Raw genomic sequence first — 17463 nt, 5'->3', positions numbered from 1 at the left:
CCCAGCACTGGGTTAGAACCATGAAATGATGAAATATGGGTTATATGAAAAGTGTTAAGGATTTGATTGAGGCTGGTGCTTTCTGTTAGAAGACTTCAAACAATAAGTAAAATATTGTTCACATTTTTTGCAAAACAAATGTCATGTCCCCCCCCCCCCCCCCCCCAATACCTCTGTACCCCCTTTCCACCTATGCAGGTGCTGATCCCGGATCACATAGGGCTCCGTAGCCTGAGCTATACCAGCTCACCTAGGGGCTCTGCAAAAGAGGGATGGCATAGCCCACGGTGGCGTAGCGCTAACTACTACGCCACTCTGGGCAGCACAGTGGACGGTGGCGTAGTGGTTAGCGCTCTTGCCTTGCAGTGCTGGGTCCCCGGTTCGAATCCCAGCCAGGTCAACATCTGCAAGGAGTTTGTATGTTCTCCCAGTGTCTGTGTGGGTTTCCTCTGGGCACTCCGGTTTCCTCCCACATCCCAAAAACATACAGATAAGTTAATTGACTTCCCCCAAAATTGGCCCTAGACTACAGTACATACACTACACAATACATACATAAAACATAGGACTATGGTAGGGATTAGATTGTGAGCCCCTGAGGGACAGTTAAGTGACAAGACAATATACTCTGTACAGCGCTGCGGAAGATGTTGGTGCTATATAAATAATAAATAATAATAATCTCCCCAAGGGGGCTTACCCAACTTTCTAGTGCCCAGGGGGAGAATGGGGTGAATACCCCCACTCCTGTGGTTGTAGTTGAGAGTTCATAGCGGCATCTGCCCTCCCCATTAGTATCCCTTACTCAGCAAAGCCCCACAACACATCTTTGAAAATGCCACCAGAGCTCTTAAAGGACTTACGAGGCCAAGTCCATAAAAAAAAATAAAAAAAAGTTAGCTACCTTGCTCAGCTTGTAAGGCACGGAGGACCCCATCCGCGCCCTCCGTGCCGCTCCGCCTGGTCCCCGCCGCTGCACAGCCCCCCGAACAGTCCCCGACCACGGGGCGCGCGGTCGGGGACCGTTCGGGGGGCTGTGCAGCGCCGGGGACCAGGCGGAACGGCACGGAGGGCGCGGACGGCGTCCTCCGTGCCTTACAAGCTGAGCAAGGTAGCTAACTTTTTTTTATTTTTTTTGATGGACTTGGCCTCGTAAGTCCTTTAACAGATCCCAGAGGAGGATTCCCATTGGTCTGATAAGAGACCAATTGGGGATCCCCAGAGGCATTTTCAAAGATGCTCTACTAAGGCTTGCTATACTTGAGTATAGCAACACCTGACCCTGTAACTGCTGCCATCACTCATGCTCTCCACACCGGCACAGCTGTCTAAACACATAGCACCCACTCCCACCAGCAACCAGGGCCCACTGAACCTTGCACTGATACCTCTGGTGACCCTTTCCCTGCTGTACTGCACATGCTCAATCCCGCTCTCTCACTACCATGCATGGGATAGCATGGGGAATGCAGCAGTGAAGGGCTCATCAGGGGCATCAGGGCAGGGTGCTGTGGTGTGTGCAGCTGCTAGGCCAGGTTAGGGCCTGTGTGTGTGCACAGGCTAGGCCTGCTGCCAGCCTTAGCTACAGTATAGCTTATCTTGTAAATTATTAGGGATTAGATTACTGTACTACTATTAGAATTTTTGTGTAGTTAGTTGTTAGAGAGAGTACTAATGTAACTCTGTGTGTGTCATTGCAACACAAACACACCAAGGGTTAAATATGCATTTACTTTTCGTGGAAAGTGCTGCTTTAAAGAGAGCCTGCAGGTGCCACCAGGGGGAGCCCATCAGCAGAAAAGAGGAGAAAGAAGATAGACAGGTGCATAGGGGAAGTAACAGTTGGGTTTTGGCAGTTGAAGGGTAGTGAGGGGGAGGAGCCTTGAAAGCAGTTAAGACCGAGTTGATGATGCAGCAAGAAATGAGTGTAATGTGGAGGATATAGAGCAGAGGCACATAACAAGAGACCGGCCATTGGTGAGAATGTCTGAGCAAGGCAGAGGCACAGACAGTGCCTCTGAAATTGTCTGAAATTACCTTCTTATCCAATCATCCTTGGGTTATCATGGTTAAGATTTAACTACATGTCCAGGCTCTCCACAATAGAAACATAACTTTTCAAACTTTCTCCGATTTCTCTCTGCCAAGGAGAGTTTAGAAACTCCTAAATGCATAGGTTCCTCGGTGGTGGTTGCAACGCTATTATTGGAAGAAGTGGTTGCAGAAAGAGATATGAGATCATCCCTGGCAATGTTGTTTGACTCGCCTGTCAACCCTGATTGCCAGAGTAATAGCTTCTTCAAGAGAGGAAGGAACTGGATGACTGACAAGGATATAATTAACAATATCAGAGAGTCCAAACAGAAATTGGTCTGTTATGATCGCTTCTGCAGCGTTTACTGCTGACTGCAGTGGTATTGCAAACCAAGCAGTTCTGCATCACAATAGTTTTTATTGAAAAAATTTTCAGCATACAAGTTATGTAAGTATCTAATGGCATAGTGTGCAATATGTGTAAAACAAATACCAAATAAACAATATATAAAAAAGTTTTTCCCACATTAACATATAAATTTTCACTATAAAAATAAACTCAGTCGTATAACTAGCTTATTATTAAGTTAAATGTCACTTTGAAATAAAGTTGCAGCTTATAATCATGGTGTAGAATAAAAAGAAACACTTAATAATACTGTGTGGATTGTAAATCCGCTTAAATCTGCATTAAATCTGCATAAAGGTACAGAATCCGCATCCAGATGCGCAAATTCAATGCTACCATGCTGAATTCCGCGTTAGAATTTAAAAAGCTTCAAAATCACGCAAAAACGCACAAAAAACGCTCAAAAACGCGCAAACTCACAGAAACGCGCGAAAAACGCACAAACACGCCGAAAACGCGCAAAAATGCGCAAACGCGCAGAAAGCGCGCGAAAAATGCGCCAACGTGTAGGACGCACGGAAGACGCCAATTGGTGCGAAAACGCGCTATAAACGCGTTCAACGCACCCAGGCGTGTGATCTATCTATAAATGTGGAAAAGCACCAATATTCACATAAAAATGATGGGAAATTTCACTAAGATATAAAAATTATGATAACAAGTAACAAATAAACAATATATAAAAAAGTTTCCCACATTAACATATAAATTTTCATTATAAAAATAAAACTCAGTCATATAACTAGCTTATTAATAAGTTTAATGTAACTTTGAGATGGTGTAGAATAAAAAAGAAACACTCAATAGTACTGTATAGATTGTAAATCCGCTTAAATCTGCATATAATCCGCATAAAGGTACAGAATCCGCATCCCGATGCGTAAATGCAATGCTACCATGCGGAATTCCGCGTTAGAATTTAAAGAGCCTCAAAATCGTGCAAAATGCACAAAAACGCGCAAAAAACGCGTAAACGCGCAGAAACGCGTGAAAAACGCGCAAACGCGCAGAAAACGCGCGAAAAACGCCAATAGGTGCGAAAACGTGCTAGAAACGCGTTCAACGCACCCAGGCGTGTGACCTATCTATAAATGTGGAAAAGCACCAATATTCACATAAAAATTATGGGAAATTTCACTAAGATATAGAAACTATGAAAATTACAAAATTATAACAAATTATTAAAATGCTGTGTATAGAAAGTTTAAACCATCTTCAACTTGTTATGATATGAATTGTACTTACTTACTTACTAGAAATAAATCTGTGTCAAATAATATTGACACAATTGCAACCTCTGGAGTAAATTCTTGATAATGAGTATTTGAAGTTTAAAGTGCACATTTCTAAGATCTATTGAGAGAGTATGGAATTAAATTAATGAGAAATAAGGATCCTCTCAACCTGGAAAGTGGGGGAGTTAACCCCCTACTGAGATTCCAGGGAGTGGAGCCTGCGAATCTTAGCCCACAGTCTCCAGAATAAACGCTTGACTGAGGATAACTATAATAAGATGCATTAAATTAACTCCAGATAAGAGGTAAGCACAATTTCAGAATAAATGTCTGAAAAAATTAGCAGATTGTAGATGAATGATATTGTACTAAACTAAACTAAACAAAACTAAACTAAACAACTAACTAAACTAATAACTAAACTACTATGCTTTCCATACTATCCAAATTAGTGTTGAATGGTGTAAGTTCAACTTTACCTTTAGTGAGGTCCAATAGGTTATGTGCATAAGAAGAGAGGGGGGGGGGGGGGGGGGGGGGAATCGGCAGCAAACCTGAATTTGTATCTGTTGTCTCCAATGCAAGGGGTAGAGGAAGTAATAACTGTAGTAAAAGTAATAGAGGTGAAAAAAGGTAATGAGAGGTAATAAAGGTGATAGAAGGTAATAGAAGGACCATGAGGAAGAAGAGAGAGAAGGAGGGAGGGAGGACACCTCAGAATTCCAGAACCCTCGATGCCGTGTACACAGTAGGCCAGAGATCAACCTTCCTCATGAAAGACTGTAAGTTCTCGCATCTGATAGACCAAGCCTTCTCTGCCAACAAGTTAGACTCTACTTTCCTAAGGATCTCTTCTAATCTCGGTATTTGAGGTGTTTTCCAGTGTAATGCCAGTTGATTCTTGGTTACAATAAAAATATGGTCAGCAATCAGTCTCTCTTGAGGGGGAAGGTCCCTAGTTCCCAAATGAAGGAGTGCCATACCAGGTGGTATCGTCTGGAGTGACATTGGCAGCTGTCTCAGAAAACCTCCAACATCATCCCAGAGTTTTCTAATTTTGGGACATTCCCATAATATATGTTCTATAGTACCCGCCATGTTACACCCCCTCCAACAAAGTGGGGAACATTTTGAATCAAAATGTGATATTTTTTCTGGGGTCATATACCACTGCCAAATGCACTTAAATAAGCCCTCATGATGACCGATACAATGAGTAGACTTTCTAAAGGACTGAACAGTCATCTCCCATTCCTCTTCATCAATGTCACGTTGTAAATAAGTTTGCCATTTAGACAATTGCCATTGGGGATGTTTTCCTTTCAGATCAAGTAGAATATTATAAAAGGTGGATGTGCCCCTCAGGCCTACTCCCTCCGACTGCACTAACTTCTTAATTTTAGGCAATAATGCAATTGGGCTATATGAGTACTTGTTCAGAAATCGGTTAATTTTGTCATATATCCATTTATCAGTGGATGGGATTCCATATGTGGTCACTAGTGAGTCAAATGATTTAAGGCCAGAGCTCTCCAACAAATCTGTCACAGATGTTATCCCACAATCAATCCAGTGGTCTAAGGAAATGTTTCTGATGGTAGTGTGGAAAGCTTCAAGAGGGGTTGTCAGAGGTATAGCCAGGGGGTCTTCTCTAGAAAGCTTAACCACCTCCTTCCAAATTCTAAGGGTATTAGCTGTAATTGGATTCTTAATATTTGGTTGGATCTTCCAGGTTAGTCTGGACTGCAGACATAGTTTATAAGGGCTATACGGCAATTGTGCCTCTTCCGTCAGATACCATTGCCTGCTTGTATCCTCCGTCCAGACCGATCTGGACTGATCCAAGATTGTAGCCATATAATAGAGTTCCAAATTGGGGGCTCCTAGGCCTAACATAGAAATTTGTGTTGTGAGGATTTTGTTAGAGAATCTGGCCTTTTTGTTGTTAAGAATATATTTATTCAGAAGTCTCTGTAGGGTAGTAAAAAATATTTGAGGGACTCTTATAGGCAGATTTCTGAACAAGTATAAAAGTTGGGGTAAAATCATCATTTTAAAAGCAGCAATTCTGCCTGACCAAGAGAATTCTACTTTTGCTAATGAATCTAATTTATCTTTAAATTTGGTTAGCCAAGGGTTATAATTTTCTCTATAGATCTGGGCTATGGTAGGTGTAAGTTGAATACCTAGAAATTTAATACTTTTGTCAGTCCAGGAGAAATAGGAAGAGGCCTGAAGGGCTTCCCTCATCCTCTTTGGTATGTGGCAGGGGAGAATGACTGTTTTCTTCTCATTTAATTTATAAAAGGAGACTCTAGAAAACTCATTTAGTTCATGTAGTGACATTTGGCAGTGATATAAGGGGTTTTTGAAGATATAATATTATATCATCCGCATATAAACCAATTTTTGTGTGAATTTGTCCAATTTTTACACCATGTATTCTTGGGTTATTTCTAATTTGTTGGGCCAATGGTTCTAAAGTAAGGTTAAAAATCAATGGAGAAAGGGGGCATCCCTGACAGGTACCATTTTTGATGTCAAACGAAGAAGAGACATAACCAGAAGACAGGACCTTAGCAGATGGTTGTGTGTAGAGAGCAAGGATGGCACTATGAAGGAAGCTGGGTATACCAAATTTTAATAAAACTCTAGACAAATAGTGCCAATTGACCCTGTCAAACGCCTTTTCCGCGTCCAAGGAGACGAGGAGTGTAGGCGCCCGACAGGTCTTGAGTTGATGCAATATAGCAAGGGCCTTTCTTGTTCCATCATTGGTAGACCTTCCCCTGATAAATCCAGCTTGATCAGGATGAATAAGTTGTGGCATTAATGGGGACAGTCTATTAGCTATAATCCTAGCATAAATCTTTACATCAGTATTTAAAAGGGAAATTGGTCTATAACTACCAGGATCTGCTGGATCTTTGTCATCCTTGGGAATAGTGGATATGAGAGCTGCCAATGACTCTCCAGGGAAAGTACCTTTAACTACTTCCCGACCGCCGTATAGACAAATGGCGGCCGGGAAGTAGACGCCGCAAGGACCGCCGTATTGACAAAATGCGGCGGTCCTTGTTTGGGCATGGGCGGAGCGATCGCGTCATCCGTGACGCGATCCTCCGCCTCCGCCTGTCGCCGCTCACTCGCCGCAACATCCCGCCGGCCATACGGAAGCGCCGGCGGGATGTTAACCCGACGATCGCCGCATACAAAGTGTATAATACACTTTGTAATGTTTACAAAGTGTATTATACAGGCTGCCTCCTGCCCTGGTGGTCCCAGTGTCCGAGGGACCACCAGGGCAGGCTGCAGCCACCCTAGTCTGCACCAAGCACACTGATTTCCCCCCCCCCACCGCCCCAGATCGCCCACAGCACCCATCAGACCCCCCCTTGCCCACCCCCCAGACCCCTGTTTGCACCCAATCACCCCCCTAATCACCCATCAATCACTCCTTGTCACTATCTGTCAACGCTATTTTTTTTTATACCCCCCCCGCCCCCTGCTCCCTCCTGATCACCCCCCCACCCCTCAGATTCTCCCCAGACCCCCCCCCCAGACCCCCCCCATGTACTGTATGCATCTATCCCCCCTGATCACCTGTCAATCACCTGTCAATCACCTGTCAATCACCCATCAATCACCCCCTGTCACTGCCACCCATCAATCAGCCCCTAACCTGCCCCTTGCGGGCAATCTGATCACCCCCCCACACCAATAGATCGCCCGCAGATCCGACATCAGATCACCTCCCAAATCCATTGTTTACATCTATTCTCTCCTCTAAACACCCACTAATTACCCATCAATCACCCATCAATCACCCCCTATCACCACCTGTCACTTTTACCTATCAGATCAGACCCTAACCTGCCCCTTGCGGGCAATCTGATCACCCACCCACACCATTAGATCGCCCGCAAGCCCGCCGTCAGATTACCTCCCAAATGTATTGTTTACATCTGTTATCTTCTCTAAACACCCACTAATTACCCATCAATCACCCATCAATCACCCCCTATCACTGTTACCTATCAGATCAGACCCTAATCTGCCCCTTGCGGGCACCCAATCACCCGCCTACACGCTCAGATTACCCTCAGACCCCCCCTTATCAATTCGCCAGGGCATTATTTACATCTATCCTTCCCTGTAATAACCCACTGATCACCTGTCAATCACCTGCCAATCACCTATCACCCATCAATCACCCCCTGTCACCCCCTGTCACTGCCACCCAACAATTAGCCCCTAACCTGCCCCTTGTGGGCAATCTGATTACCCACCCACACCAATAGATCGCCCGCAGATCCGACATCAGATCACCACACAAGCGCAGCGTTTACATCTATTCTCTCCTCTAAACACCCACTAATTACCCATCAATCACCCATCAATCACCCCCTATCACCACCTATCACTGTTACCCATCAGATCAGACCCTAATCTGCCCCTTGCGGGCACCCAATCCCCCGCCTACATGCTCAGATTGCCCTCAGACCCCTCCTTATCAATTCGCCAGTGCAATATTTACATCTGTTCTCCCCTGTAATAACCCACTGATTACCTGTCAATCACCTGTCAATCACCTATCAATCACCCATCAATCACCCCCTGTCACTGCCACCCATCAATCACCCCCTGTCACTGCCACCCATCAATCACCCGCTGTCACTGCCACCCATCAATCAGCCCCTAACCTGCCCCTTGCGGGCAATCTGATCACCCACCCACACCAATAGATCGCCCGCAGATCCGACGTCCGATCACCTCCCAAGTGCAGTGTTTACATCTGTTCTCTACCCTAAACACCCACTAATTACCCATCAATCACCCCCTGTCACTGCTTCCTATCAGATTAGACCCCTATCTGCCCCTAGGGCACTCAATCACCCGCCCACACCCTCAGAATGCCCTCAGACCCCAGCCCTGATCACCTCGCCAGTGCATTGCTTGCATCTATTCCCCCCTCTAATCACACCTTGAGACACCCATCAATCACCTCCTGTCACCCCCTAGCACACCTACCCATCAGATCAGGCCCTAATTTGCCCCGTGTGGGCTCCTGATCACTCGGCCAAACCCTCAGATCCCCCTCAGACCCCCTTCCGATCACCTCCCCAGTGCATTGATTGCATCTATTTTCCCCTCTAACCACCCCCTGAGACACCCATCAATCACCTCCTGTCACCCCCCTAGCACTCCTATCCATCAGATCAGGCCCAATACAACCTGTCATCTAAAAGGCCACCCTGCTTATGACCGGTTCCACAAAATTCGCCCCCTCATAGACCACCTGTCATCAAAATTTGCAGATGCTTATACCCCTGAACAGTCATTTTGAGACATTTGGTTTCCAGACTACTCACGGTTTTGGGCCCGTAAAATGCCAGGGCGGTATAGGAACCCCACAAGTGTCCCCATTTTAGAAAAAAAGACACCCCAAGGTATTCTGTTAGGTGTATGACGAGTTCATAGAAGATTTTATTTTTTGTCAAAAGTTAGCGGAAATTGATTTTTATTGGTTTTTTTCCACAAAGTGTCACTTTCCGCTAACTTTTGACAAAAAATAAAATCTTCTATGAACTCGTCATACACCTAACAGAATACCTTGGGGTGTCTTCTTTCTAAAATGGGGTCACTTGTGGGGTTCCTATACTGCCCTGGCATTTTAGGGGCCCTAAACCGCGAGGAGTAGTCTAGAAAACAAATGCCTCAAAATGACCTGTGAATAGGACGTTGGGCCCCTTAGCGCACCTGGGGCTTGATTCACAAAGCGGTGCAAAGTGTTTGCACGCCTGTGAAAAGCCCTTTATCACGCCTAAACTCAGTTTAGGCGTGATAAGAAGAAACTCGCACGAATTTTCCGCGCGCAAAGTTTTCCGCGCGCAAGCGCGTGCGCAGCACCCGGCACTTCGCGCGAAGCTCCCATTAAGCCCTATGGGACTTTGCACACGCGCTTACGCGCTTACGCGCGTACGCGCGGTAGCTTCGCGCGAAGAGCAGCACAAATCGGTGATAACTCAGTGGTGCAAAGGTTATCACGCCTAAAGTCTTTTAGACGTGATAACTGAGTTATCACCGCTTTGTGAATCAAGCCCCTAGGCTGCAAAAAAGTGTCACACATGTGGTATCGCCGTACTCAGGAGAAGTAGTATAATGTGTTTTGGGGTGTATTTTTACACATACCCATGCTGGGTGGGAGAAATCTCTCTGTAAATCGACAATTGAGTGTAAAAAAAATCAAAAGATTGTCATTTACAGAGATATTTCTTCCACCCAGCATGGGTATGTGTAAAAATACACCCCAAAACACATTATACTACTTCTCCTGAGTACGGCGGTACCACATGTGTGGCACTTTTTTACACCCTAAGTGCGCTAAGGGGCCCAAAGTCCAATGAGTACCTTTAGGATTTCACAGGTCATTTTGCGACATTTGCTTTCAAGACTACTCCTCACGGTTTAGGGCCCCTAAAATGCCAGGGCAGTATAGGAACCCCACAAATGACCCCATTTTAGAAAGAAGACACCCCAAGGTATTCTGTTAGGACTATGGTGAGTTCATAGAAGATTTTATTTTTTGTCACAAGTTAGCGGAAAATGACACTTTGTGAAAAAAAACAATACAAATCAATTTCCGCTAACTTGTGACAAAAAAATAAAATCTTCTATGAACTCACCATACTCCTAACGGAATACCTTGGGGTGTCTTCTTTCTAAAATGGGGTCATTTGTGGGGTTCCTATACTGCCCTGGCATTTTAGGGGCCCTAAACCGTGAGGAGTCGTCTTGAAAGCAAATGTCGCAAAATGACCTGTGAAATCTTAAAAGTAGTTATTGGACTTTGGGCCCCTTAGCGCGGTTAGGGTGCGAAAAAGTGCCACACATGTGGTATCGCCGTACTCAGGAGAAGTAGTATAATGTGTTTTGGGGTGTATTTTTACACATACCCATGCTGAGTGGGAGAAATCTCTCTGTAAATGGACAATTGTGTGTAAAAAAAATTAACAAATTGTCATTTACAGAGATATTTCTCCCACCCAGCATGGGTATGTGTAAAAATACACCCCAAAACACATTATACTACTTCTCCTGAGTACGGCAATACCACATGTGTGGCACTTTTTTGCAGCCTAACTGCGCTAAGGGGTCCAAAGTCCAATGAGCACCTTTAGGCTTTACAGGGGTGCTTACAATTTAGCACCCCCCAAAATGTCAGGACAGTAAACACACCCCACAAATGACCCCATTTTGGAAAGTAGACCCTTCAAGGTATTCAGAGAGGGGCATGGTGAGTCCGTGGCAGATTTCATTTTTTTTTGTCGCAAGTTAGAAGAAATGGAAACTTTTTTTTTTTTTTGTCACAAAGTGTCATTTTCCGCTTACTTGTGACAAAAAATAATATCTTCTATGAACTCACTATGCCTCTCAGTGAATACTTTGGGATGTCTTCTTTCCAAAATGGGTTCATTTGGGGGGTATTTATACTATCCTGGAATTCTAGCCCCTCATGAAACATGACAGGGGGTCAGAAAAGTCATAGATGCTTGAAAATGGGAAAATTCACTTTTTGCACCATAGTTTGTAAACGCTATAACTTTTACCCAAACCAATAAATATACACTGAATGGGTTTTTTTTTATCCAAAACATGTTTGTCCACATTTTTCGCGCTGCATGTATACAGAAATTTTACTTTATTTGAAAAATGTCAGCACAGAAAGTTAAAAAAATCATTTTTTTGCCAAAATTCATGTCTTTTTTGATGAATATAATAAAAAGTAAAAATCGCAGGAGCAATCAAATAGCACCAAAAGAAAGCTTTATTAGTGACAAGAAAAGGAGCCAAAATTCATTTAGGTGGTAGGTTGTATGAGCGAGCAATAAACCATGAAAGCTGCAGTGGTCTGAATGGAAAAAAAGTGGCTGGTCCTTAAGGGGTAGAAAGCCCTAGGTCCTCAAGTGGTTAAGTGTTACTTCATTAAAAAATTCTGTAAGTGGCTTAGCTAATATGGGAAGGAATTTCTTGTAATAATCATTAATATATCCATCTGGGCCTGGGGCTTTATCATTTTTTAAATTTTTAATTGCTATTTCAATTTCTTGTTGATAAAATGGGACTGATAATGATTTTTGCTCGAATTCTGATAGCAAGGGAAGGTCTACCTTTGATAAATAATTATCAATTTCTTGAATAGATGGGATGTGAGTGTCTGGATTTTTTTCCAAGTTATAAAGTTCTTCATAGTAGGAAGCAAGTGCTTCCACTATATCAGTAGGATGATATACATCATTTTTAGTTTTGGGATGTTTGATTTTGGTAATTCTCTGTTGTATCCTTCTTCCCTTTATTTTTTGGGCCATGGCTTTCCCGGCTCTGCTTCCCTCATAGTACCACCGCTCCTTAAAGGGATACTGTAGGGGGGGTCGGGGGAAAATGAGCTGAACTTACCCAGGGCTTCTAATGGTCCCCCGCAGACATCCTGTGCCGGTGCAGCCGCTCACCGATGCTCCGGCCCCGCCTCCGGTTCACTTCTGGAATTTCTGACTTTAAAGTCAGAAAACCACTGCGCCTGCGTTGCCGTGTCCTCGCTCCCGCTGATGTCACCAGGAGTGTACCGCACAGACAAAGACCATACTGGGCCTGCGCTGTGCGCTCTTGATGACATCAGCGGGATCGAGGACACGGCAACGCAGGCGCAGTGGTTTTCTGACTTTAAAGTCAGAAATTCCAGACGTGAACCGGAGGCGGGGCCGGAGCATCGGTGAGCGGCTGCGCGGGCACAGGATGTCTGCGGGGGACCATTAGAAGCCCTGGGTAAGTTCAGCTCATTTTCCCCCGACCCCCCTACAGTATCCCTTTAAGTATGGTCTGCCATTTATCATATTGATAATACATTAAGTCTGCCAGCTCCTGTCTTACTGATTCTAGAGATTGTAATAGTTCCATTTTATGATTATTAAAGATCTCTCTTTCTAATTGTTTGATTTTGATCAGCAATGAGTCAGACCTCTCTCTAATTTTTTTCTTTTGGATGGCACTGTGCTTCATGAAAACTCCTCTCATAAAGGCCTTGTGCGCATTCCACAAAGTGGCTCTGGAAACCTCTGAGGTGTTGTTAAGGTGAAAATATTCTCTCAGGTCTTCTTTAATAAGTGGAAAGGTATGTTCATAATTTAATATACATTTGTTTAGTTTCCAATTAAAGGATTGTGGGGCAGAGTGTTTTAATAAAAATTTAGTAATTAGAGGGGCATGATCTGACCAGACTCTAGAATCAATTTCTACATCTGAGACCAGTGGCAAGGAAAACCTATCAGTGAGACAGTAATCAATTCTTGTGAATGACTTGTGGACTGGTGAGTAATAGGTAAACTGGTTTTCTCTGGGGTACATACACCTCCAAGTGTCATACAACTCAAATTTAGTTAAGGATGGTTGCAAGATTGAGTGGGCTCTCCTTAATTTCGAAGTACAATCTATAAGGGGGTCAACTACAGAATTAAAATCACCTACTATGAATAATCCTCCCTTGTTAATCTTAATAATTTTGCTTAGTTTTTTGTTAATAAAGGTAGCCTGATGAGAATTAGGAGCATATATGCTAGCAAATGTGAATTCTTGAGAGTTAATGGAACCAGATATTACCACCAATCTACCGTCATCCCCACAGAGGGTCTCCCTCACCACCAGTCCCAGTGTGTCTTTAATAGCAATACAGACACCAGCTTTCTTTTTCTTTTGTAGTGTGGAATGGTAGATGTGTGAGTAACCATTCAGTTTAAATTTCCCTGCAGAGATTCTATTCAAATGAGTCTCTTGTAAGCAGATTATGTCTGCTTGATGATTTTTAACTAATTTATCTAAAAGAAATCTTTTCCTGTATGAATTTAATCCCCTCACATTAAAGGGACTCCGAGCAGTGCAGAAACTATGGAAAGATGCACATCATTTTAAAGCTCTCTTTCTCCTCTTTCCAATGATATATAAACCGCCACCCTACGCCTTTTAGTTTTCGCTATTTTCGCGATTGAAATTGCCGCGGCCGCGATTTCGATCGCGAAAATAGAGAAAACTAAAAGGCGTAGGGCGACGATGTAGGTGTCGTCAGAAAGAGGAGAAAGAGAGCTTTAAAATGATATCCATCAAGCCATAGTTATATTGTATTACACAGGGCGACTTTTTGTCAAAGTCAGCAGCTGCATTCAGCAGAATGGAGCTGCTGACACTCTGGAAAGTGTCGTCCTGTGTAATACAATATAACTATGGCTTGATGGATATCATTTTAAAGCTCTCTTTCTCCTCTTTCTGACGACACCTACATCGTCGCCCTACGCCTTTTAGTTTTCTCTATTTTCGCGATCGAAATCACGGCCGCGGCAATTTCAATCGCGAAAATAGCGAAAACTAAAAGGCGTAGGGCGGCGGTTTATATATCATTGGAAAGAGGAGAAAGAGAGCTTTAAAATGATGTGCATCTTTCCATAGTTTCTGCACTGCTCGGAGTCCTTTTAAGAGACAACAGCTTACATTCCTGTGACATCTATAACAGCATAAAGATTTTTACCTGATGAATCCCATACAGCTGGCGATCTCCCCCTGGGCTCCCTAAGTTTCAGAAAATTCAGACCAAAGTAGTACATCAATATGAACCTCACATTTCTAGGTGTAAAAAGGACAGTTGTTAAAGATAGCAATAAAAAACATAATCTATAAACACATATAAAAACCATCAAGGATAGCATAAACGGCAGCAGGTACCAAGGCATCCGGTACTACCTCAGTAAGAGCTACCAGGAAAAGTTCTCAGTCCAGCTAAGAAAAGCAAAAAAGAAAGAAAAGAAAAACAAAGTTAATTAAACTTCAAAAGAAAACAGTCAGTGTGGCCAAATGGCCAGTCCCACCGATGTGGGTTCCTGAGGGTCCTTTCTACTCCAGGGAAACCCGGGGGAAAAGGACTAGTAGGGGGAAGCAAGTCTATGGCTAGGCATCTTTAGCAGTTCAGGAAGTGCCAGAAGCCTCTTCAGCTTTGTCTTCCTCAGCTTGCGGTGGGGTTGTGTCCATCTCTTTCTGGGTAGGGGCTTTGGAGAGGGGTCTATCTCTTCTAGGGTCTTTAGGGGCAGAAGTAGGGATATTCCATCTTGCCAGCATCTCATGTCCTTCAAACCAAGCAGTTCTGATGTCATTACATGCATTTGCTTGCATAGTTTAGTTTGCACTTAAACTAGTTGCTGATTCCATCTGCAGTCGCTCTGAAGTTAATGACAGTTTAATATGCTTTTGTGTAAACAAACATTGTCTGCTGCAATGGAGGGGCAATCCCTTTCCTGCAGGCTGCATATAATTGTCTGCCTTTTCCTGCTGTCAGCCTGTGATTAATTACCATTCACTTGTGTGGGAATCTGCAGGTCTGCTCCCATTGGATGACCTCAGTATAAAGAACTGCTTCCTGCAATGCTTCATGGGCTACCATAGTCTCAGATTCTGTCTGTTACTCTGCTCGTGCCCCACCTCGTTCCTAGTCCGTGTGGACTGCGCTGACTCCTGCAAAGGGGTCAGCGAGTCCTCCTAGTTCTGCTCTTGTTCTAGAAGTTGTCACTCTGCTTGTCTTGTGTCATATATTGGTTCATTGCCAATATATACGCATACTTGCACATTTTGTTATTTTCCTTGTATTCGTGTTACGTTGATACATCAGTGTCGCTGATATATATACGTACACGAACTGTTTATATCCTGTGTTCAGTTAGTCAGCTTTCCAGCACGTTTTGGTAGGTTGCGCGTATCGTGATCACCCGTGTTGAGTTGGTATCCTGCTCCTGGTTCTGTCTGTGGATTGCGTTCATCTCTGCGAAGAGATAGCGAATCCTTCTGAGTCCTGTTCCCTGTATTGCTCCAGTCCTAGTCAGCGTTCCTGCTTATGTCATATATCGGTTCATTGCCGATATATACATATGTTAGTCAGACGTTACAAATAGGTTCATTGATAGCTGTAATTGTAATACGCTAGGAAAACATACTTATTGTATATTTGTCTGTGTTACGTTCATCTGTCTTGATCCTCCTTTTGGAGTCAGTTTTCTCCTCCACTAAACTGGGGATATCCTGATTCCTTGTGCTAGTGTGTGTGCCTCCTTCACGTCAGCTTATGTGTTGCATGCTGACTGTGGGGAATACACCTCCAAGCTTAACATTATGGTAGCCCCATTACCAATCCCCATTGTGGGGGGGGGGGGGGTTTCCAGCAAAAATGACACTGTTTGTTATGGTTCCTGTTCCTTTAAGAAATTTGAGAAACTTAATTCTGAAACAGAAAATGAGTTTTTTTCTGAATGTACCAGGTTTTTGGCCAATCCCGAGCTCCAGGCTACTCCTGTTTCAACGTGGGCCCCCCAGTTAATTTATGTTTTGTTTAAGGAAAATTTGTTCCAGTGGGCATACAATGTCTTGGATCATACTAATTTGAAAGAAAGACCGCTGGAAGTTCTAGCGTTTGTGATCCATAACTGGCTGCGCAAAACCGATTTGCCTAGCCCTTTTGATAAGCTCCTGGCAGCTTGTCAATCAGCTGCTCCTTCTACTGCCTACAAAAATAATCAGCAAGCAGATAATTGTTCTGATAACTTTTCTTCTGCTTTGAATAAATCACCTAAGGCAGCAGGGTCTAAAGCCAAACGTAAACGCTCCAAAAGAAAAGCGTTACAATCAGCGGAGTCGTTGCCCTTAGTGACTGTGCATCAGATCTGTAATGAGACTCCGCCATTAGCAGATAATGAAATTCAGTCACCATTCAGGGGAGTCAAATGGACCTATGAAACTACTAATGAACTTTCATTGCTAGCCAGGGAAAATAAAAGTTCTTGTTTAAATTAATTATCTGAATATGATTATGAAGATATATTACAGAGTATTGAACGGATCAATTTATTCGTGCAGCAAGGGAAATTTGCATACACTACAGTTCAACACTTGCTTCAGGTATTGGAGATCCTTAGGAATAAGAAATTGGCCAATCACCTGCTAAATAACCCAATGTATGTTTCTGCCACTAATTTTGAGTGTGGAGTCGCACTTGCTTGGCTTCCATCAATTTCAGATGGTCAGGTGTGCAGATCTAATAGTCCCGGACACCATGGGACTCAAACTGTGGCAAATGAAGAGAAAGATCCGCACCACCTTCAGAAAAGCTTAGTCTGTTTTATTGGAAAAACTGCCTTAAAGTTCTTTTTAAATTTGTATGTTTCTGCCACTAACACATTTGCAAACTATGATCAGCCTGAATGCCTAGCTGTTAAATATGCATGGGATCCTCCATTTGAGAAAGGAGAGATGGAAGCCCTGGTCTATGAATGGAAGAAAGATGCAAGTTCATTTTGTCAGTTTTACAGTGCAAAAAGTGAATTAGTATTGAATGCATGCATTAAGTCGGCTTATAAACTAATAAAGACTGGTGTGTGTGGGTATGACTTTGTGGCTCCATTGATCGATGTGTGGAGAATGATTTTGGACGATTTTTATGCGATTCAATCAGTTGATACCAGGGAAGACACACTGTCAATTGGAGATTGTTCCACTTCCTCAGTTGCTGATGACTCGCCTGCTTCAGCACCTTTGGCTGATTCAGCGAGTGATTCAGAGCTCCTTTTGTGTGAAATTGGAGTTCCTGTAATTCCACCCTGTACCATGGATAACTCAGTGTTACTTCCCAGTAAGACAGAAATTACTAATACTTCCTTAACCTTGCCCTGCACAAATTTCTCAGCAGAGGACCCAGAGGTC

At 43.6% G+C, this 17463-nt stretch overlaps 1 long non-coding RNA gene across 1 annotated transcript in view; it reads left to right on the top strand.

The window, feature by feature from the left end:
• The first annotated feature begins 1896 nt into the window (after positions 1–1896).
• LOC137560888 (uncharacterized) overlaps positions 1897–17463 on the top strand; it is a 133872-nt gene continuing 118305 nt past the window's right edge. The window contains exons 1-2 of the long non-coding RNA XR_011029840.1: positions 1897–1977; positions 12755–12847. This is a non-coding gene — a long non-coding RNA (uncharacterized lncRNA). The remainder of the gene's footprint in view (positions 1978–12754; positions 12848–17463) is intronic.

This window comes from Hyperolius riggenbachi, chromosome 3, assembly GCF_040937935.1.
Source record: "Hyperolius riggenbachi isolate aHypRig1 chromosome 3, aHypRig1.pri, whole genome shotgun sequence".
Taxonomy (NCBI): domain Eukaryota; kingdom Metazoa; phylum Chordata; class Amphibia; order Anura; family Hyperoliidae; genus Hyperolius; species Hyperolius riggenbachi.
The sequence above is the reverse complement of the archived record's forward strand: the minus strand, read 5'-3'. Positions and strand labels throughout refer to the sequence as shown.